The following is a 24,288-nucleotide window of genomic DNA, read 5'->3' as shown; positions in this document are numbered from 1 at the left end:
CTAGGGCAATTGGTATAAATTGCTGGCAAGACAGGTACTGCAAGGAACTTTCAATCCCATTCTTTGATAACTGGGACATATTCTATGGCAAACATGATATGTATGCAAGGGATGGGGTTCATCTCTCTGGGGCAGGAGTGGTTACATTAGCAGGTTCGATTGAGGGGTAATTGATGAGTTGCCTAGGACTTTAAACTGATAGATTATAGAGGTATGGGTGTCTGTGGGAAACAGTCAGACTGCAATACTGGGGTTGAAAACAGCAGATATAACCAGGATACCTCAGGGATATGTTTAAAAGACAATATTCAAAATATAGTTGCTAGTAAAGGCAAATCAATTGATCAACAAACAAAGAGAGATAGTAGAGTGCAACGAGTGACTAGCTCCCTTAAGGTTTACTATACAAATAGTAGGAGTCTAAGAAATAAGATAGATGAGCTAAGATTACTTGAAAGTGCAGGTAATATAGATATTATTGATATAACAGAGACCTGGTTCAACTTGAAAGATAGAGAAATGGCTTCTGAATGCAGCAAACAGAGTTATAAACTATTCCATACTGATAGGGTCAACAGGAAGAGTGATGGAGTGGCGATGTATGTCAGAGATAATGTCACAGAATCTGTTTAGCTACAGTTTCTCGAGGGTCGTGAAAAGTTAATTTTGGGTGTGATTTATAGGCCCCCAAACCTTGATAGGGAGTGCAGTAAGCTGTTATGGGACGAAATTCATAAGGTATCTAGAAATGAAAATGTTTTGTTAATGGGAGATTTTAACTTTAGACAAATTGATTGGAACAATATGACAGAAAATCTTGAGTCTAGTGACTTTCTTGATACAGTTCAGGATTGCGTTTTAAAACAGTTTGTGACAGAACCAACTAGAGGAAACAATCTACTTGACTTGGGTCTTGCCAACAAAGAATCACTAGTTAAAAGTCTTGAGGTTGATGATGAGCTTGGGGAAAGCGATCACAAATCACTTGTTTCAATATGTCGTGGAGTTACCCGGATAACTGCAATCAAATCACTGTCCCAGACTTTTGCTTTGCCGATTTCATGGGACTGAAAAGTTACCTGGGTGGGCTAAATTGGGATGTCCTGTCTGTGGGTCAGGTAGGTGGTCTTGGTTGGCAGTATGACGTTTTTCAGAGCATAGTTCTAGCTGCCCAGACAACTTTTGTTCCGAGTAGGGAAATTTGATCCAACATAAATGATCACAAATGGATGAACAATAGATTAAAACATCTTATTGGTCAAAAGAGAGGCATATATAGGCGTATCTAAAGAGGGGATGGGCAGTTAAGAAATCAATATATTCAATTAAAAGGAAAACTAAAAAAAGGAATAAGAAAGCAAAAAGGGATTATGAAGCTAAAGTCGCAACTCAAAAGGGTTCATTCAGGTATACAGAAGTAAGATTAGAGACAAGATAGGCCAACTTAAGAGTAACTCAGGTCAGATCACTGACAGTGATAAGGAGGTGTGTGAAACTTTCATTCTTACTTCCTCTCAGTTTTTACTCAGGAAGATACTAGCGAAATTCCAGAAATAATAGATTATGTAGAACAGGACGATAATAAACTTTGCACGATTGCGGTAACTAGTGACATGGTCCTCAGACAAATAGAGAAATTAAAACCTAACAAATCCCCAGGCCCTGATGAACTGTTTGCAAGGGAGCTAAAGAAACGTCAAAAGGAACTTACCATACCTTTGGCTAATCTTTTCAACATATCATTACAAACTGGCAGAGTGCCTGACAAGTGGAAAATGACAAATGTAATACCTATTTACAAGGCAGGTGACAGGTCCTTAGCTTCGAACAATAGACCAATAAGCCTTACCTCCATTGTGGGAAAATTTATGGAATCAATAATTGCCAAAGCAATTCGTAGCCATCTCGAAAGGCATAAATTGATTAATGAATCTCAGCACGGTTTTACAAAGGGGCGTTCCTGTCTTACGAATTTACTTTCTTCACTAAGGTATTTGAGGGGGTAGATCATGGTATTAATATGATATTGTGTATATGAACTTCAGTAAGGCTATCGATAGAGTTCCACATCAGAGGTTATTGAGGAAACTTAAGGTACACAGAATAGGAGGAGAAATTTTTTCCTGGCTGACAAATAGACAGCAAAGAATTTGCATAAATGGGGAGAAATCAGAATGGGGGCACGTCACAAGAGGCGTTCCACAGGGGTCAGTGTTGGGCCCATTGTTGTTCACAGTTTACATAAACGACACAGATGAGGGAATATATTAATAGCGACATAAGCAAATTTGGTGATGACACCAAAATAGGCCGTCCAATTCATTCTAATGACAACATTAGAGCACTCCAGGATGATTTGAATAGACTGATGCAATGGTCGGAGAAGTGGAAGATGCAGTTTAATCTAGACAAATGCAAAGTTCTAAATGTTGGACAGGAAAATAACCATGCAACATATAAACTAAATAATGTAGATCTTAATATTACAGATTGCGAAAAGGATTTAGGAGTTCTGGTTAGCAGTAATCTAAAACAAAGACAACAGTGCATTAGTGTTTGCAATAAAGCTAACGGAATCCTTGGCTTCATAGCAAGAAGTATAAATAGTAAAAGTCCTCAGGTTGTTCTTCAACTCTATATATCTTTGGTCTCATTTAGGTTATGCTGCACAGTTTTGGTCACCGTATTACAGAATGGATATAAATGCACTGGAAAACGTACAAAGGAGGTTGACAAAGTTTATTCGACGTATCAGAAATCTTCCCTATGAAGATAGACTAAGGGCTCTGAGTCTGTACTCTCATGAAAGGCGTACAATTAGGGGGGATATGATTGAGGTGTATAAATGGAAAACAGGAATTAATAAACGGGGTGTAAATAGCGTGGTAAAAACATCTAACAGAGACAGGACTCGCAGCAATAGCTTTAAATTGGAAGAATTCAGATTCAGGAAGGCTATATTAAAGCACTGGTTTGGTAATAGAGCTAAGGATGAGTGGAACAAACTTCCGAGTAGTTGTGTAGTTTTAAAAATAAGTCGGATAAATACATGAGTGGATGTGGGTCGGTGTGAGTTGGAACTGACTAGCTTTTGCTACTAGGTCGGATGCATTGCTCCTCACTTAAGTGACGTGTCTAACCTCACTAGGTAAAGGCATTGCCTTAAGTTGGTGGGAGAAATGGAGCTGCCTCGCAAAGGCCAGTAGGCCTGCTGCAGTCTTCCTTTTTTCTTATGTTCTTATGTTCTTATTACAGAGTTACATAATGGGTCTAGGGACTAGGCCCCAAAGTTTTTATAGCTGAACAAGGTACAAAGGTAATGGTTACAATCATGAACAAATTATAAAGTAATGAGTAATTCACACCTCTACACCCAGTCACAACTGTAATGAGTCATTTTATATATATATATATATATAATATATATATAATATATATATAATATATATATAATATATATATATATATATAAATATATATAATATAAAGAAGGGGTGTTAATGTTGCAGTTTAAAAACTGTAGTGCAAAGCACCCTTCTGGCAAGACAGTGATGGAGTGAATGATGGTGAAAGTTTTTCTTTTTCGGGCCACCCTGCCTTGGTGGGAATCAGCCAGTGTGATAATAAAAAAAATAATATATATATATATATATATATATATATATATATATATATATATATATATATATATATATATATATATATATATATATATATATATATATATTTTATTTAAAAGAACACATTACAAGACATAAATAAATAAAAGAATACAATAATGAACCGTTTGCAAATACAATGAACTACCAGCAACCCCATAACATACCCTAAGTGTTACAGTCATATGTGTATTAAAGGATATACCGTCACCTAACAATAAAAAGAACAGGATAACACCTTCTCAGAGAAAAAAAAATAAAAAATAACAAAGTCTAAAGCTACACTCCATGCCTGTTATACAGTACACTAAGACCTTCTTGCGCGAAATGCAACAGATGATATGATTCAGCATACGAAGGATTAAATTATACATCACAAATGTTAAACAAAAGACCAACCTAAACCTACAAGAACATTACAAAAACATACCACAATAATACTTGCCGCAAGAAGCAGGAAACTCTTAACATGGAAATAAAAGCTTAAATTTTACTTTACACTATACCACAAACTCGCAAATTTCTAGTGAAATTACAACAACTAGAAGGGGACCAATGAACATTCACAACGCAGTCATACCCAGCTCGAACACACACATTTTCACAGATTACAATACACATACCCAAGACTAGTGTGTATTCCACTATAAACCATCACGCAACACATCCACGACAATCAACCATACACACGTAAGTGATTAAATATGTAATATACCTATATACATATATCACAGATTACAGAAACCTTATAAACAAACTTTAGCCAGTAGTTCCAAGACCTCATATTATTATTATAACATCAACGTCTTTCCAACAATTGTTGATCGTGATGCCTTTTGACTTCTACAACTAAATTACTCAATTTTTAACTTACAAACTAATCCAGACAGCAACATAATATACACACACGAATCATTCACGATCACCTGTTAAATGTTACATAAATTACATTACCTATAACCATCTCACACTTCAAAATCCGTACATAACAATCATTAATATCGTATTATCGATGCAATATCATAAAACCAAGATCACATCAATGATCTACCATTAACAAATGATATTATAGACTAGCGCCAAGGTTTACTTAAACCCAAATAATATCAGGACCTAACTTGTATTTCAAACCCAGCATCATCATGTCTACAAGTATCATTCTTACATAAGGTACATCGACACATTAGTGATTTATCATATAGGGTTATCATACATTTCATGAAACCTGCTCGCTTGGCATACACTATAATCCTCCAGTTAATTAATTACATGTCAAAACCCTATTTCAGTCTTGTTTATACTCCATCAACCTACCATATCCACTCCTACCCAGCATCCAGACATAATTCCTCACCATACCAAGTCCAACAGTCATACCCTCCCAAACGCCAAAGAGACCAGCCACGTCTACCCCTTACGGTATTAAAGCCCATAAATCCCTTACATGAAATCTGCAATATCCCTCCGAAAAAGTCAAAAGCCATTTGCTTCCAGCAATATTCTTATTCCGCTGCTGTGTACCATAGAAAATCTCTGCCAACGCCCTGATCCTCTCTTTTACTGGTAAGTGTCTATAAACCCATGAAACATATACAAAATCCGTAACTAAATATCCCATTATGTTCTGCACCAGCAAGCCTACCCCCCCCTCCCACATCTAAACTTAACGCTCTTAAGACACTAATTCCCCCACCCCCCACCATACGTAAAACCCTGCTGAACCACACCCTCACTGATTCCAATCTCTCACAAAAATACACTGCATAATACGCCGTCTCGATCTCCCCACACACACAACGCTCTCCCCCCTTTGCACACGCCTATTCGCTAACACTTCCCCGCACGGCAATATATTATGAAGAAATTTGTACATTACCTCCCGTACCCCGGCCCTCAATCGTAACTTCGTCAGACGTCCCCAAATATCATGCCATGCATACATTGGAAATATGCCCTCTACTCTAGCCGCCCCCTCCCTACCTCCCACCAACGCCAATTTTCCAATCTTGATCCTACATGGCTCCCTTGCATAAGTTAAGACCCTCAACATGTTCTCGCATCTTTTAAGATCCCCGCCATTCACCCAACGTACCAAATCCCTTCGAATCCCTGTCAAACCTGTACCTGCCCCCCGACCCTCCCTCAAATAACTATGTTTTACATACATACCTAACATTCGCGTATGCAGGTTCATTAACCCCACTCCACCCAGACGAGTCGGCAAATACACAACATCTCTCGCTAACCAGTCACATCCAGAACCCCAGAGATATCGAAATACACGCATCAATAACCTTTTCTCATCGCACTGAACTAACGGATACATACTTACCACATGCCACAACTTACCAAACAAAAGCACATTCGCCACGATTGCACGCTGATGCAGAGATAAGCTCCCTGCACGCAGTCCTGCCAATCGTCCTAAAACCCTATCCACAGCCTCTCTAGAATTAACCTTCCTCGTTTCCTGAATATTCCTCATATGGACGATCCCACATACCTTAATTTTGTTAACTAAAGACCAACCTTCCTCCTGACCTAAGTCCCCCCAGATATAATCCTCCACACGCATAAGCATGGACTTTTCCCTATTAACCGTCATCCCCGTTGCTCTCCCGAAAAGATCCACCAATTCACCCACTTTTCGTAAATCCTGTGATCCCCTGTATAAAATCGTAGTGTCGTCTACATATCCAACGATTCCTGCGTTTACCCCCCCCCCTCGCCTCTCACTCTCATTTACACTCCCCCGTACAGCCCTGAAAAAGGGGTCCAGAATTAATGCAAACAGAATCTGCGACACAGGACACCCCTGTCCCAAACCCCTTTGCATTCCAACTAATTTCCCCAACCTGCCATTTACCTGTACCTTAAACGTAGCTTGCTCATACAAAACCATTGCCCAGCTTACTATTTCTTTCCCAAATCCTTGACACTGCATAATTTTCCACAAAGCCTCACGCTCCACACAATCGTATGCCGCGTGCCAGTCCAGAGCCAATATACCCCTGCCTTACCCTTCCCACTTTCCTCAATAAACCTACGTATTATGCCTTGACCCACACACATTGATCTCCCGGGTATCCCATATTGCCCTTCATCCAATACCTTCTCTAACACCCTCTTAATCCTATTAGCATTTTTGCAAAAATTTTATAATCGCCACACATTAATGATATCGACCTATAGTTATGTATACAGTTTCCCGACGCCTTTTTCGGAATCATAACCACAACACCTGTTGTTTGTTGTACCCCAAGTCGTCCACTATCTTTCATAGTGTTAAATAAAACCACTAAAATTCACGGAGACATTCCCAGTTTTCCTTATAGAAATCACATGGGATTCCATCGATCCCCGGTGATTTCCCAGCGTTCATACTCTCAACAGCTATTCTAACCTCCTCCTCACTTATAGGTCCATTCAAATTCATTCGATCCTTATTCTCAAGATCACAACATACCCATTCACCCATGTCTCCTATTACTTCTTTTGAAATTCCCACTTTTTTGTATTGCGCTTCATACCATGCATCTACATAGCATTCCATGCCCTCAGTGGACGTAATAAGTTGTCCCCTACGATACATTCCCAATTGCTCCTGAACTTCCAATTCCATTATTTCTGTCGCCCTTCGACGCTTGCCCTGCTCCCTTAAAACAAACGCCGAAGGACGATCACCCCATAATACCTCATTTATACCACTCGCTATCCGGGCCGCATCAAAGTTATGATTGTGGATATCCCCAATTAGTTGTTTTAAACTTTCAATTTCAGCCACCGGATACACCCCGTCTGCCATTCACATAACATTCCTGCAGTTGTCCTTCCAGATAGTGCAAAAACACATATTGTATTCTCCGTTCTTCTACACCACTCTTCTGATAAAAGTCCCTCACCTTCCTTTTTCCGATTGTGTCCCACCATTCAATAACGTCATCCCCTACCCAACATTCATTCCACCAATCCTTCCACACTCTCGCAAATGACTCCCTTAAACCTTTTTTATGCATTAACCCAACATTCAATTTCCAGAAACCCCTAGAACGCCTTGGTAATCCCACCCAATCCACATCCGCCATAACTCCTCTATGATCGGAGTAACTCACATTTAAAGCGCAAATATTTCGGACCTTAATTCCTCTAGAAACATATATCCGATCCAATCTCTCTGCATGCTCCTTCCTTATAAACGTGTGCAGTTCCCCCTCCCTACCTCATCCCCCCCACATCCATAACATTCACACTCCTCAGTAAACCCCCTAAAAACCCTGAAAAAAAAACCCGTCCTCTAGGCTCTACATCTTTGCGACGATCAATGCAATTCCAGTCTCCCCCAATAATCGTTATGCCTGGCAGCGACCTTAAATGGTACACCAAAACGTCCCTAAAAAAAAAACATTTTTAATATGCATATCATTTTCCGCTGGCCCGTAAACACCAATGAATCCCACTTGCACCCCACCCCATGCCCCAACCACCTGCACCAACCTCACATTTTTGTAGAGAAAACGGGCTGACCTCTTTTATTAACACTGCCACACCTTTCAATCTACTAGAACAACCCATGTAAACCACATAATCAGGAATTATCAATTCCCCTAAAGATTTATAATTATGTTCCTGTAAAAACACTACATCAGGAACGTATTTCCTTAATAGCATCTCCAGACATTTGCGCTTATTAATCGACTTTAATCCGTTAATATTTAAAGTAATGCACCTGAAGATTTCATTGGCTGTTAACCCTTAGATATCTTTACATTCTTAACGCCCTTGCAGCACTCCCCACTTCTTCCCCCACGCCCCCCTATGCCTTCTCCTTTCTCATGCTGAACACTTTTAGATCCGCCTGTATCTCGACGGGTCTCGTCTTTCCATGCTTTTTTCCCAGATCTTTGTCCGGGAGTTAAGACATCATCACTGTCCGTTATCACCGCAGCCCTCTTGTGGCAACTACGATCAATGATCATATCGTCCTCTGAACTATTATCCCTGTGTACCTCCACAATGACAACCTGCTGGTCCGCAACCGGCCCTATGTCACCTCCTTCCTCCTCCTGTGTGCTTGCATCCTCCATTCCTCCCTGATTTCCATCGTACGCCGAAGCATCTAACAAAACATTCAAAGCCTCTTGAAGGGATGCCTCCATAATATCCTGGGGAGGTACCGATACCTCCTCTGATATCGCCGACACCAAGCCTTCGTTTTCTCCTACGCCAGGTAGAGTCAAACAAACAGGTGACTCCTCTTGTTCCCCCCCGACCTCCTCACTCCACAGTTTTCGAGTCGAAGGTGCATGCTGTGTGGCCACAGCGTATGACTGCGGCGCTGCTGCCCCATCTATCCTCGTTGCAACCTCTGTTCTTCCACGCCTCGTAGGGCATTGTGCTGCAATGTGATCGTACGTCCCACAAAGCCTGCACGTACGCCTTTGACCTGAATACGTTACATATACTTGCATTCGGAAGTCCTCCATGACCATATATGACGGTATCGGGTGTTTAAGGGGCATTTTCAGAGAAAACGACCCTTCTGGCATACCAACAAGGGGACCGTCAAGCCATCGTCCCAATGCCGCCATATGCACAGTACCATACCATTCAAACACATTCTGTAAATCGCATACGTCCGCCTCAAACGGAACGTTGCGCACTTTCACCCAGGTGTAATAGTGAGAGACATCTCGAAGACGAACAGTAACACCAGGGTTGACGGATTTCAGCACATCCTGGTACTTAGTCACCATGTTTTCATAAATGGCGCCTTGTCTGAACTTGAACAATCTTGAATTGCCATTTAAAGCTACTCCATAAAGATCCTCATTAGCAATCCCTTACGTGTCTCTGAGGATCGCCGTCAACAGTAGATGAGTATTCTGACTATTAAGTAAGCCAGTCACTAGGTCCAGGCAGACAGTGTTGACGCGCCTGCGTCCTCCCTTCGCCATCGTGAGTAGACTGGAGAAAACTGCGCAGAGACTAGACTAATCAGGAGCCACCGTGCAGCCTGTCCGCACGACCCAAGAGCGATGCAGACAATGTAATGAGTCATTAGTGCAAATATTAATTAGGTCACACACACACACACACACGCCTGCACACACACACACACATACACACACACGCACACACACACACACACACACACACACACACATACACACACACACACACACACACACACACACACACACACACACACACACACACACACACACATACCAGCGAGACTGGACCTAGTATTCACCTTGAATAGTGCAGATACTGAGGACATCACATATGAAAGACTTTGGGGCCAGTGATCATGTGGTTTTAAGATTCAAATACTGCAGCGATCATGTGGTTTTAAGATTCAAATACACAGTAGAGTTACAAGTGGAGGTGGGAGTAGGAAGAGCCGGATGAATGAAGCCAAACTACAAGAAGGGGGATTATGCGGGAATGAAGAACTTCCTGAACAAGGTTCAGTGGGATAGAGTACTGAAGATAGTAAACAAGATGATGGAAAATGTGACAACAATATGCAAGGAAGCTGAGGAGAGGTTTGTACCCGAGGGTAACAGGAGTAATGACAAACAAGCAAAGACAAAACAAGAAGCACTAAGCTATAGACCAGTGTCACTTACAGGATAGTATGCAAAGTCATGGAGGAGATTATCAGGAGAAGAGTAGTGGAACACCTAGAAAAAAATGAGCTTATCAACAACAACCAACACGGTTTCTGGGACGGGAAATTTTGTGTCACAAACCTACAGGAGTTCTATGACAGGGTGACAGCAGTAAGACAAGAGAGAGAGAGGTGGGTAGATTGCATTTTCTTGTGATGTAAGAAGGCGTTTCATACAGTTCCACACAAGAGATTAGTGCAAAAACTGGAGGACCAGGCAGGGATAACAGGGAAGGCAATACAATGGATCAGGGAATACTTGTCAGGAAGACAACAGCAAGTCATGGTATGCGGCAAGGTGTCAGAGTGGGCGCCTGTGACGAGTAAGGTTCCACAGGGGTCAGTCTTAGGACCGGTGCTGTTTCTGGTGAACAACATGATGGAAGGAATAGACTCTGAAGTGTCCCTGTTTGCAGATGATGTGAAGCTGATGAGAAGAATTCAACTGGACGAAGATCAGGCAGAACTACAAAAGGATCTGGACAGTTTGTAGGCCTGGTCCAGCAATTGGCTCCTGGAGTTCAACCCCACCACGTGCAAAGTCATGAAGATTGGGGAAGGGCAAAGAAGATCGCAGACGAAGTACAGTCTATGCGGCCAGAGACTACATACCTCATTCAAGGAAAAAGATCTTGGGGTGAGTATACCACCAGGCACATCTCCCGATGTGCACATCAACCAAATAACTGCTGCAGCATATGGACACCTAGCTGTCATGCCTCTATTGTTAACCTTTCTTTAATATTACATTGCGGTTATTTCCTTTAATAGCTAAATTGGAAATGAACGTCCTTGTATTATTAAGGCTTATTCTTAACAATTATAATTATTTATGTAACATGGCCATGATAAGTTTAATTGAAGGTATAGTAACATGCCTTCCGCCCGGTGTACCGGTGTATGGTTAATCTGTGGTGTTCAGTGGTTACCCCCCCACCTCTCCCCTTCCTTTCTGGTCAACTACTCTACTGAGTGTTGGTGAGCCACGTGACCCACCTGACCTGTATGCACAAGATTAGGGGGCGAGCAGTGAAGAAGTAGTAGCCAACGAGAACACTCCTGCTCGTCTCTGGTTACTGGCTAAGGTTGATTATCCGGCCTGGACATATTCTGTTTTATTCTGACTGCTTCCAATTAGGAAATAAGACTTTATTCACTAAAGTAATCTCTGTACATATATGTTATATCTAGGATCTCCTTCTAATCATGTGTTATAAAAGCCTTATATATTTTGGACTATATAGAACAAACAAACATTCTTAACTTATATACGATAATTCTTATAATATTATTTTTAGCTTTTTGTTGTATCATAAATATACTTCATTAAAATTAGATTTCTGGAGGATTACTATTATTACCCTAACCTCTCTGAACAAAGTTATGCTCTAACCAGAAGGAAACTGAGTGGTTACAACCCTTGGAGTGTAACACTAGCAAACCTAAGAACAGCATTCCACCATCTTAATAAGGAATCTTTCAGGACCTTGTACACTGTATGTTAGGCCCATATTGGACTATGCAGCACTAGTTTGGAACCCACATCTAGCCAAGGAAGTAAAGAAACTAGAGAAAGTACAAAGATTTGCAACAAGACTACCCCAGAGCTAAGGGGTATGTCCTACTAGGAGAGGTTAAGGGAAATCGATCTGACGACACTGGAGGACATGAGAGATAGGGGGGACATGATAGTTACAGAAACAAAACTCACGGAGACAATAACAGATGCAATCTTCCCACCAGGATACCAGATCATGAGGAAAGATAGAAGGGGCAGATGGGAGGAGGGGTTGCTCTGCTCGTAAAAACCGATGGAAATTCGAGAAAATGGGAGGCATAGACGAGACAGGAGAAAGGGACTACATAGTAGGTACACTTCAGTCTAGGGAACACAAGGTGGTCATTGCAGTGATGTATAATCCACCACAGAACTGCAGGAGGCCAAGATAGGAATATGAAGAGAGCAACAGAGCAATGGTGGACACACTTGCTGAGGTGGCAAGAAGAGCTCGCTCCAGCAGAGCAAAGTTGCTGGTTATGGGGGATTTCAACCACAGGTAGATTGACTGGGAAAACCTGGAGCCACATGGGGGTCCCGAAACATGGAGAGCCAAGATGTTGGATGTGGTTCTGGAAAACCTCATGCACCAACATGTTAAGGACACTAACAGAGTGAGAGGGGAGGATGAACCAGCAAGATTGGACCTTGTGTTCACCCTGGGCAGTTCAGACATTGAGGACATCACATATGAGAGTCCCCAAGGAGTTAGTGACCACGTGGATCTATGCTTTGAATACATAGTAGAGTTGCAAGTGGAGAGAGTAACAGGAGTTGAATGGGAAAAGCCTGACTATAAAAGAGGGGACTACATAGGTTCCGTGGGACAGAGAAATGGCAGGAAAGCCAGTAAATGAAATGATGAAATATGTAACAACAAAATGCAAGGAGGCAGTGGAAAGGTTTATTCCTAAGGGCAGAATGAGCCCCTGGTTTACCCGACGGTGTAAGGAGGCAAAAATAAAGTGCAATAGAGAATGGAAAAAGTACAGAAGGCAGAGAACACATGAAAATAGGGAGATCAGTCGCAGAACCAGGAACGAGTATGCACAAGTAAGGAGGGAGGCCCAGTGACAGTATGAAAATAACATAGCATCGAAAATCAAGACTGACCCGAAACTGTTGTATAGCCACATCAGGAGGAAGACAACAGTCAAAGACCAGGTGATCAGACTGAGGACAGAAGGTGGAGAACTCACAAGAAATGATCAGGAGGTATGTGAGGAGCTAAACAGGAGATTTAAGGAAGTTTTTACAGTATAGACATCAAGAGGGAATGTACCAACAAGTGTTGGATGACATACGAACAACCGAGGAGGAGGTGCAGAAGCTGCTAAGTGACCTTGATACCTCAAAGGCGATGGGACCGGACAACATCTCCCTATGCATCCTTAGAGAAGGAGCAGAGATGCTGGGCATGCCCCTAACCACAATCTTCAACACATCACTTGAAACTGGGCAACTACCTGAGAAATGGAAGACAGCAAATGTAGTCCCAATATTTAAGAAAGGAAATAGAAATGAGGCACTAAACTACAGACCTGTGTCTCTGACATGTATTATGTGCAAAGTCATGGAGAAGACTATCAGGAGGAGAGTTGTGGAACACCTGGAATGGAACAAGATTATAAATGAAAACCAGCTTGGGTTCATGGAAGGCAGATCCTGTCACAAACATTCTGGAGTTTTATGACAAGGTAACAGAAGTAAGACACGAGTGAGAGGGGTAGGTTGATTGCGTTTTCCTAGACTGCAGGAAGGCCTTTGACACAGTTCCCCATAAGAGATTAGTTCAGAAGCTGGAGGATCAGGCGCATATAACAGGGAGGGCACTACAATGGATCAGGGAATACCTGACAGGGAGGCAACAACGAGTCATGGTACGTGAAGAGGTATCACAGTGGGCGCCTGTGACGAGCAAGGTCCCACAGGGGTCAGTTCTAGGACCAGTGCTATTTTTGATATATGCGAACGACATGATGGAAGGAATAGACTCTGAAGTGTCCCTATTCACAGATGGTGTGAAGCTGATGAGAAGAATTAAATTGGATGAGGATGAGGCAGTACTGCAAATAGACCTGGACAGGCTGGACATGTGGTCCAGGAACTGGCTTCTCGAATTCAACCCTGCCAAATGCAAAGTCATGAAGATTGGGGAGGGGCAAAGAAGACCGCAGACAGAGTATAGGCTAGGTGGACAAAGACTACAGACCTCACTCAGGGAGAAAGACCTCGGGATGACCATAACACCGAGCACGTCACCGGAGGCACACATCAACCAAATAACTGCTGCAGCATACGGACGCCTGGCAAACCTGAGAATAGCGTTCCGATACCTTAATAAGGAATCGTTCAAGACACTGTACACTGTGTATGTTAGGCCCATACTGGAGTATGCAGCACCAGTCTGGAACCCACAACTGGTCAAGCACGTCAAGAAGTTAGAGAAAGTACAAAGGTTTGCAACAAGGCTAGTCCCAGAGCTCGGGGGAATGTCGTACGAGGGAAGGTTGAGGGAAATCGTACTGACGACACTGGAGGACAGAAGGGTCAGGGGAGACATGATAACGACATACAAGATACTGCGGGGAATAGACAAGGTGGACAGAGATAGGATGTTCCAGAGAGGGAACACAGAAACAAGGGGTCACAACTGGAAGCTGAAGACTCAGACGAGTCACAGGGACGTTAGGAAGTATTTCTTCAGTCATAGAGTCATCAGAAAGTGGAATAGCCTAGCAAGAGAAGTAGTGGAGGCAGGAACCATACATAGTTTTAAGAAGAGGTATGACAAAGCTCAGGAAGCAGAGAGGTAGGGGACCTAGCAGCGATCAGTGAAGAGGCGGGGCCAGGAGCTGAGTCTCGACCCCTGCAACCACAATTAGGTGAGTACACACACACACACACACACACACTCACACACACACAGGCACAATCGGTCAGGCACTTGTAAAACCTGTAATACACACACACACACACACACACACACATACACTGGATTTCACACCTTCCTGTTAACTGACCTGATAACCCTCACTCTAACATTCTACTATCCACTACCCTCCCCTCTCTTTCTCTCTCTCTTTCTCTCTTTCTCTCTCTCTCTCTCTCTCTCTCTCTCTCTCTCTCTCTCTCTCTCTCTCTCTCTCTCTCTCTCTCTCTCAATTCCTATCTCTACCCTCTACCTCTCTCTACCTATCTCTCTCGCTACCTATCTCTCTCTCATTACCTCTCTCTCTCTACCTATCTCTCTCTCTACCTATCTCTCTCTTCACTTATCTCTCTCTCTCTACCTATCCCTCTCTCTCACTACCTATCTCTCTCTCTACCTATCTTTCTCTCTACCTATCTCTCTCTCTACCTATCTCTCTCTCTACCTATCTCTCTCTTCACTTATCTCTCTCTCTCTACCTATCCCTCTCTCTCACTACCTATCTCTCTCTCTACCTATCTTTCTCTCTACCTATCTTTCTCTCTACCTATCTCTCTCTATCCCCTCTCCCATCTCTCCCCTCTCCCTGCTGTATAGCCCTTGTGGTTTAGCACTTGTTTTTGATAATATTAATAATAATCTCCTCTCTCCCATCTCTCCCCTCTAACATCTCTTCCCTCTAACACCTCCCCCCTCTAACATCTCTCCCCCTCTAACATCTCTCCCCCTCTAACATCTCTCCCCCTCTAACATCTCTCCCCCTCTAACATCTCTCCCCCTCTAACATCTCTCCCCCTCTAACATCTCTCCCCCTCTAACATCTCTCCCCCTCTAACATCTCTCCCCCTCTAACATCTTTCCCCCTCTAACGTCTCTCCCCCTCTAACATCTCTCCCCCTCTAACATCTGTCGCTCTCTCATTATCTCTCCCCTCTCCCATTTCCAATCTCTCTCTCTCCCCTCTCTCTCCCCTCTCTCTCCCCTCTCTCTCCCCTCTCTCTCCCCTCCTCCCCTCTCTCTTTCCCTATCCTCTCTCTCCCCTCTCTCTCTCTTCCATCTCCCCCCTTTCTCCTCCTTTTCCCCTGTCTTTCCCCCTCTCTCTCCCCTCTCTTTGCCCCTCTCTCCCTTCCCTCTCTCCTCTCTCTCACTCTTTCTCTCTCTCTCTCTCTCTCTCTCTCTCTCTCTCTCTCTCTCTCTCTCTCTCTCTCTCTCTCTCTCTCTCTCTCTCTCTCTCTCTCTCTCTCTCTCTCTGTCTCCCTCTCTCTCTCTCCCTCCCCTTTTCCTTTCTCATTCTCCCCCTCTCTCTCTCCTTCTACCTTTCCCTTCTCTCTCTTTCTCTCTCCCTCTCTCTCTCTTTTTTCTCTTTCAAAAATAAGGAAAAAAAGAAAAGAAAAAAGAAAGGGAAGAAAAGGGAAAAAAGGAGAAAAAAGAAAAAATGGTGGGGACTCGCAGGAACCAGGGATCAGATGAGAATGGTTCTGGTAGGGAGGAGTGGATGGAGGAGCAGTGGAAAAGGATGGAACAAGAGTGGGAGAGAAAATTAGGAGAGCTTTCTGAAAAAATGGAGAAAGAGCTTTCTGTGAAATTAGAGAAAAGGTTGGAGAAGGAGAAGAAGAATTGGGAGGCACAAGTCGAAACTGGAATAGCCAGGATAAGGGTCCTAGAAGATGAGATAAATAATCAGGCTGAAGCAAGTTACAGGGGCAGTGACCAGAGAAGACACAGCATATGAAGCTGAGAGGCCGAACAGGAAGGAAGGAGATATGAATTATGCTAAGGACATATCAACTTGCCAAGAAGGGTCAAGGAGTGAAAGGGGAGAGCAGCTGGGTGCAGATGGAGAGGGTGATAGGTCAAATGCAGAGGCACAACCATGCTACCAAGAGCCACTGAAAAAAACAAAGGAGAAAATGACCACGTACAGACAAGAACTAGAGTCGCAGAGGAAGAGGCAATGGGAGGAGGAAAGGACAAAATCAGTGTTTATCCAGGGGCTTCAGGAGAGAGAGGAAAGGACACACAATGAAAGATAGCAGGAAGAAAGAAAGGAGATTGAGAACATCACGGCAATAGGTGAGGAAAACATGGACGAGATTGTAAATTTTCAGAGAATAGGGGGGTACTTGAAGGGGAGAAAATGACTGATCAAGCTGATTCTCAGGACAGAAACAGTGTGGAACAGGATCCTCCAAGAGAAACCACGGTTGAAATACTCGGAAGAGTACAAGAGGGTATTCCTCGACAGAGACACAACACAAACAGAACGACAGCAGCTGAGGGAGAGGACAAAAAAGCGAAAGGAGCTACAAAGGAAGACAAGGATGGAACCAGCAGAGGTCAATCAGAGCAGAACAGAGCAACAAAGGAAAGCACACACAGAACTATCCTCAGAACCCCACAACCTATCACACCATCCCAACACAAACTACAATCCATACTCACAGCTCCCACCCAACACCCACCTATAGAATCCCACCCTCACAGGCCCCCCAAACCACAGTGTTGGAAAGGAAACTGAAGGTATGGTACACAAACGCTGATGGAATAACAAATAAGTGGGAGGAGTGGCACGAAAGAGTCAAAGAGGCATCACCGGACATCATAGCTCTCACAGAAACCAAGCTTACAGGTATGATAACAGATGCCATCTTTCCAACGGGATGCCAGATCCTGAGGAAAGACAGAAGGAACAGGGGGGGTGGAGGATTGGCACTGCTGATCAAAAACCGATGGAATTTTGATGAGCTGGAAAGAAGAGACAGTGGAGAAGCAAGCGATTATGTAGCAGGAACGCTTCGCTGTGGAGGTCCCATGGTGGTAATTGCAGTGATGTATAACCCACCACAGAACAGCAGGCGGCCAAGGCAAGAGTATGACTAGAGCAATGGTTGACACACTGGCTGCAGTGGCCAGAAGAGCTCATGCATGCTGGGCAAAGCTTTTGATCATGGGTGCCTTTAACCACAAGGAGATCGATTGGGAGAACTTGGAGCCACATGGGGGCCAAGATACATGGAGGTCTAAGATGATGGAGGTGGTACTGGAAAACTTCATGTACCAACACGTAAGGGACACAAGAGAGAGAGGAGAGGATGAACCAGCAAGACTGTACCTAGTATTCACCTTGAATAGTGCAGATATTGAGGACATCACATATGACTGGCCCCTTGGGGGCCAGCGATCATGTGGTTTTAAGCTTCGAATACACAATAGAGCTACAAGTAGAGGGGGAAGCAGGAAAGCCAGGACAAATGAAGCAAAACTACAAGAAATGGGATTACACAGGAATGAGGAACTTCCTGAATGGGGTTCAGTGGGACAGAGAACTGGCAGGGAAGTCAGTTAATGAGATGATGGAATATGTAGCAACAATGTGTAAGGAGGCTTAGGAGAGATTTGTACCAAAGGGTAACAGGAATAATGAAAAAGCCAGGATGAGCCCATGGTTCACCAAAAGGTGCAGGGAGGCAAAAACCAATTGTGCTAGGGAATGGAAAAAATAGAGAAGGCAAAGGACCCAGGAGAATAAGGAGAGCAGTCGTAGAGCCAGAAATGAATATGCACAGATAAGAAGGGAGGCCCAACGACAATATGAAAACGACATAGCAGCGAAAGCCAAATCTGACCCGAAGCTGTTATACAACCACATCAGGAGGAAAACAACAGTCAAGGACCAGGTAATCAGGCTAAGGAAGGAAGGAGGAGAGACAACAAGAAATGACTGTGAAGTATGTGAGGAACTCAACAAGAGATTCAAAGAAGTGTTCACAGAGGAGACAGAAGGGGCTCCAGAAAGACAGAGAGGTGGGGCACACCACCAAGTGCTGGACACAGTACACACAACCGAGGAAGAAGTGAAGAGGCTTCTGAGTGAGCTAGATACCTCAAAGTCAATGGGTCCGGATAACATCTTTCCATGGGTCCTGAGAGAGGCAGCAGAGGCGCTGTGTGTACCCCTAACAACAATATTCCATACATCTATCGAACACACACACCTTCATCGACCAACGATCTCGCCTCTCTAATTACCCCGTGTTGAGAGAGACTTTCCTCAGAGTGGTGGTAACTGGACCTTCGTCTTCACCATCAGGATTGGTGCGTCGGTGGCTGCTTACCCAAGGGCAGGAAGCCTCCCTCTGCACTCCTGTTGCTGTCTGAGGTCTCCACGCCTAAGACTGTACGTGTAGTCTACACGCCATGCAGCTAGTGTTGCCTCTCCTCGCCGCTCACAGCCAGTGTTGCCTCTTTTCATCCAGTGGTGGTTACTGGACCTTCGTCTAGACCAGCAGGATTGGTGCATCGGTGGCTGCCTACCCAAGGGCATGAAGCCTCCCTCTGCACTCCTGTTGCTGTCTGAAGTCTCCACGCCTCATCTTGTACGTGTGGTCTGCACGCCATACAGCCAGTGTTGTCTCCTCGCCGTTCAGGGCATACAGTGCTCCATCAAGCTACAGCTCACCTCCTCAGTGTCCTGCGCCTCCAGCGATGGACTCCACAAGAAAACTTTGAAGTTATAACCAGGCAAGTACGTGTGTCTACTTCACGCATACTTGCCTAGCCAATTATTCTCACAGATTTGGCCGCCACATCTAATTTAAGATGCCTTCAATGCCTTCCAGTTCCTTACCCCGTTACCATTCCTCCTCTACTGCCAACACCTGCCTCTACTCTGTCTACTCCTGCCTCTAAGGCCTACCCTGCCTCTACCTCTTCCAAACCCAATTCTTTCTCGCTTAACCTCAAATACTCTAAATCTGATCATGCCACTATCTGTCCTGGAAATTTATTGTACCAGATCACTGGTGCACCTCAGCTGAAAATCTTTGAAACCAACTCAGGCTTCAAACTCCTTCTTGACAGACATTCCTATGAAACGAACACCTCAACTGAGACCAGACAAAAACTTCTCAATGCAGGCTTCACTATTATTTGGACTCCTGAGCACCGCGCCAAATGCAAAGTGATCGCAAAACACGTAGACTATTCTCTCCTGACTGCCTATGACACAGACAAAGAAGACTTAATCAAAGACATTAGTACTAAGAAAAAAGTCTCTGTTGACGATATTTACAGACCTGAGAACTCTACCATCCTCAAAATCTGCTGTTCAAATCCTTCTGACGCCTCTACACTCTTTAATCAAGGAATCCTTACCAAGACCATCCGCATTCCTCCTAACACTCTCTTCACTCCAAACTTTCACCCCATCACACAATGTCTGAAATGCTACAAATTCGGCCACGGCAAAATCTCATGCACTTCCACACAAATCTGCTCCAGCTGTTCAGCAACTGGCCACTTCTGGAACACTTGCAACCTCCCCCTTAAATGTTCTAACTGCGGCGGGTCACACACTGCAGTTGCAAATTCCTGCCCTACTAGAAAAGACATTCTCTCCACCCTCAGAGCTAGCCAACCTCCCTCCCTCCCCAACCCCTTCCCTGCACCTCCCTCCCCTACCATACCCTCCTCTCCTTCCCTCAATGCCTTGGCTACTCCACACACTTGGTCTACCTCTCCTACTCTACACACCTCAAACACCAACACACAGACTACAAGCACTTCTCCTTCTACACCTACACCCACACTAGACTACAAAACTAACTGCCAACTCGCCACTGCTGCCCACTCTGCGATGGTAATCTCTCAAGCTTACCAATCAGACTATTCACATGTCCTTAGCCTAATCTTGTCTGCAAACAATCTTCCCTCTTTAATTATCCCTCCTTCCTGCTTCTCTTCTAAGCCCCCTACAACCTCTACCTCTTCCCTCTCTCCCACCCCCCCACTTCCTACACCCACCAGCTCTCCTCCTCCCCTACCCGTCTGCACTACTTCTACCCCTCCCACCAACACCCCTACTGCTGCTGCTATGGCCACCCTTCCCCCCACCTCCTTACCCACTTCCTCATCCCCAACCAAAGCTTTCACTTCCTCATCCCTTACCATAGCTTCCACTTCCTCATCCCCTACCAAAGCTTCCACTTCCTCTGCATCTACCTTCGCCCACTCCTCCACCACAACCAAAACTTCATCCAGGTCCAACTTCACCTCCTCCTGACAAAATCCACTCAAACCTAAACATGCCCCAACTTCTAACAGACAGACCAAAGAACATAAAAAACAGATCCATCTCTTCCACCCCATCCAGGAAACGAGTCCGTAACACCTACAAACACACATCCACCGATGGCACCACTATCATGGGCTTTAATCCAAACTCCTCCCCCAACATTAACTTTGCTTTGACGAATCCATTAAATCATGTGATTCAGTTCAACGTACGTTCTTACTATACAATTAGACACCTACTGGCCAAGCTCCTTGAAGCAGAGAGGCCAGATATTGTTTTGCTTAACTGTACCTACCTCAAAGTCCCTCAACGTATCCGCCATTATGGTTATACTGCACTACAGTCCCCCTATGATCCCCACGATGGGGTTACCATCCTTGTCAAATCCAACAAAAAACACGAATTTCTCCCAATCCCTTTTTTTCACCAACACTGTCTTGCAGTCAGAATACACACCCACCTTGGCCCCTTTATCTTTTTCACCACCTATGCTCGCCCAAACATTATTCTCAACATACACGACCTCTCCTTAGTCTTCAACTACACCAACACACCAACATACCTACTAGCTGACATGAATGCCAAACACACCGCCTTTCATCACACCAGTAACAACCAACTTGGTCACCAATTACTCAACTTCACAAACCATAAACACCTAATTCATCTCGGCCCAGACTTCAACACCTACAACCACACGGGCCAAGGCAAACCAGACATCATTCTGGCAAACCGAGCCAGTTCTCTATTTCAACACTACATCTCACCTGGCCCTATTACAGGCTCTGATCACATCCCAGTCATCTTACACATCTCCAACTCTTTCCTCATTCCATCCACACCTTCCTTCTCCTACTAGAACGCTGACTTGGATGCTTTCAAACAACACATAGACAATATTAACCTCACCTATGACTACAACAACAAACCTATCTCTGACATTGATACTCAACTTGATCTCATCCAGGACACCATTACACAAGCAGCCAACATCGCAATACCAAAGAAAACTCACACCACTCGTTATTCCTTCAAACCGTCACTCAGAACAAGAAAACTAATTATCTGCTACCACAACCGCTTCCTCTACAACACACATAGATTTAATCAAGTTCGATTAGATCTCACTTACCTTAGAAACAACATTCTACACAGCCTAGACCAACACCACAACAATCACTGGTCACAACTCATACAACAAGCAGACAAACAGAGTATTAAAAACACTAAAGCCTTCTTGAACTTTATAAAAAAAATCAGAGGCACAACTCCCACCAACAAATTCAAACACATCACCCACAACAACACACACATCTCAGACCCACAGGCTGCTACCAACATCTTCAAACACATCTGGGAGAACATCTTCCACCCTCACCCACCTCATCCTAACGTTATTCAACACATTCAGAACATAGAACACTGGAACACTGCACACACTCAAGAAACAACACCAGATAGCAACATACATCTAGACTCTCTCACCTCCTCCCAAGAACTCGACACTCCTTTCACCAACACAGACATTAAAACTCTCCTCAGACACCTTCCTCCCAAGGCTCCTGGTGCCTCTGGCCTAAACCATATTATCCTAAAACACCTTCCTGACTCTATCATTACTGCCTACACAAACCTCCTCAATGCCTCCCTTGCCTCTGGATACTTCCCTTCCCTCTTCAAAGCTGCTACTGCTATCCTCCTTTCTAAACCCAAAAAAGACCATTCTGATCCTAGAAACTATCGCCCTATCAGCCTCCTCAAAGCTTTAGGAAAACTCTTTGAAAAACTCATCAACCATCGCCTTCGCAGATACCTGGAACACAACTCTCTACTTTCTGATGGCCAGTTTGGCTTCAGAACACACAGATCCACACAGGATGCCATTAACATCATTCTCAACTACATCCACATAAACACAAAACAAAGAAACAGGACAGTCCTGGTTGCAAAAGACGTTGAAAAAGCTTTTCACACTGTCTGGCACGAAGGGTTCAAGTACAAACTCTGCACTAACTTTAACCTGCCTCTCACTACTCGTAAACTCCTCTGCAACTTCCTAGACGGCCGTACCATGAGAATAAAATTCCAAGGCTGTTACTCTGACTACTTCACACTAAAGGCTGGAGTACCCCAGGGATCTGTCCTCTCCCCTGCCCTCTACATTTTATACACTAACGACATTCCAACACCTGTATACCAAAACTCCATCACACTAGCCTATGCAGACGACATTACACAACTTATCACTCATGCCAATATAGATACACTCACACACAAAACACAAAATGAGGTCGACAGGAGAGCCATCTTGGAACAAAAATGGAGGATCAAAACCAATGCAGCTAAATCCAGCATTACATATTTTAACTACAGGAAACGTGATCCTCCATTACCTGTCGAGCTCAGAACAGCTGACACCCGCACTTACATCCCCATCACACAATCTGTCACTGTCCTTGGCGTTAATCTTGACTACCTTCTTCGCTTACACGGACACATTCACTCAAGACATGCAATAGCTAGTAACGCCCTTGCGGGCCTCTACAAGCTGAAAAATGCCTCCCAACGCACCAAACTACGCCTCTATAAATCCCTAATACTTCCTCTGATAACTTACTCTCCTCTCTCTTTCAGCTAAAACGAACTGACTTAAACTGCAGCGTGTCCAGAACAAGGTGCTGCACTGGGTGCTTGATGTCAGATGGGAAGACTTCGCCACAAGCGAGTCTCTCCATGCCCAATTAGACATCCCTACGCTGAATCTGTACTGGAAGACGCTCAGTGACAGACAGATAGACAAACTTGAGACACGACACGACTACTGGACCTCTCTCCTTGACGAAGACATTCGCAGACCCACAAACCAACACAACCTTTTCTACTCCTTGTATGATCCTGCTCCTAACCCTATTTGCAAATAACCTTGGATTCCTGACAGGTACCATTCTCTGACAGGTACCATTCTCTGACCCGCTTTCGCCTTAGCTTTAGGGGTAAGAAATGGCTCAATTCTACACTCCTCTCTAGCGCTAATCTTTGACTGTCCCGTCCTTCCTGCTCACCTCACCGGAGTCCCAATAGAAGAGCCCGAATTTCTCTTCTCAATATCTGTCCCACGATCGCCTTCGCTGCTGGGTTAAGCCCGGGCTCTATTTCTACGACTAAGAACACTCCTCTCCAGCACTATTCTTCCTCTGTCCCATCTTCCCCGCTCATCCCATTTGGGATCTTACCTGTACTATCGTTCGCTCGTTCGTACATCTATCGAAACAGGGAGATTGCCTGAGGCATGGAAGACCCAATCTTTAAAAAAGGAGACTGACATAAAGCACTAAACTACAGACCAGTGTCGCTGAAATGTATAGTATGCAAAGTCATAGAGAAGATTATCAG

This window comes from Cherax quadricarinatus, chromosome 12, assembly GCF_038502225.1.
Source record: "Cherax quadricarinatus isolate ZL_2023a chromosome 12, ASM3850222v1, whole genome shotgun sequence".
In the NCBI taxonomy this organism is placed as follows: Eukaryota; Metazoa; Arthropoda; class Malacostraca; order Decapoda; family Parastacidae; genus Cherax; species Cherax quadricarinatus.
The sequence above is the reverse complement of the archived record's forward strand: the minus strand, read 5'-3'. Positions refer to the sequence as shown.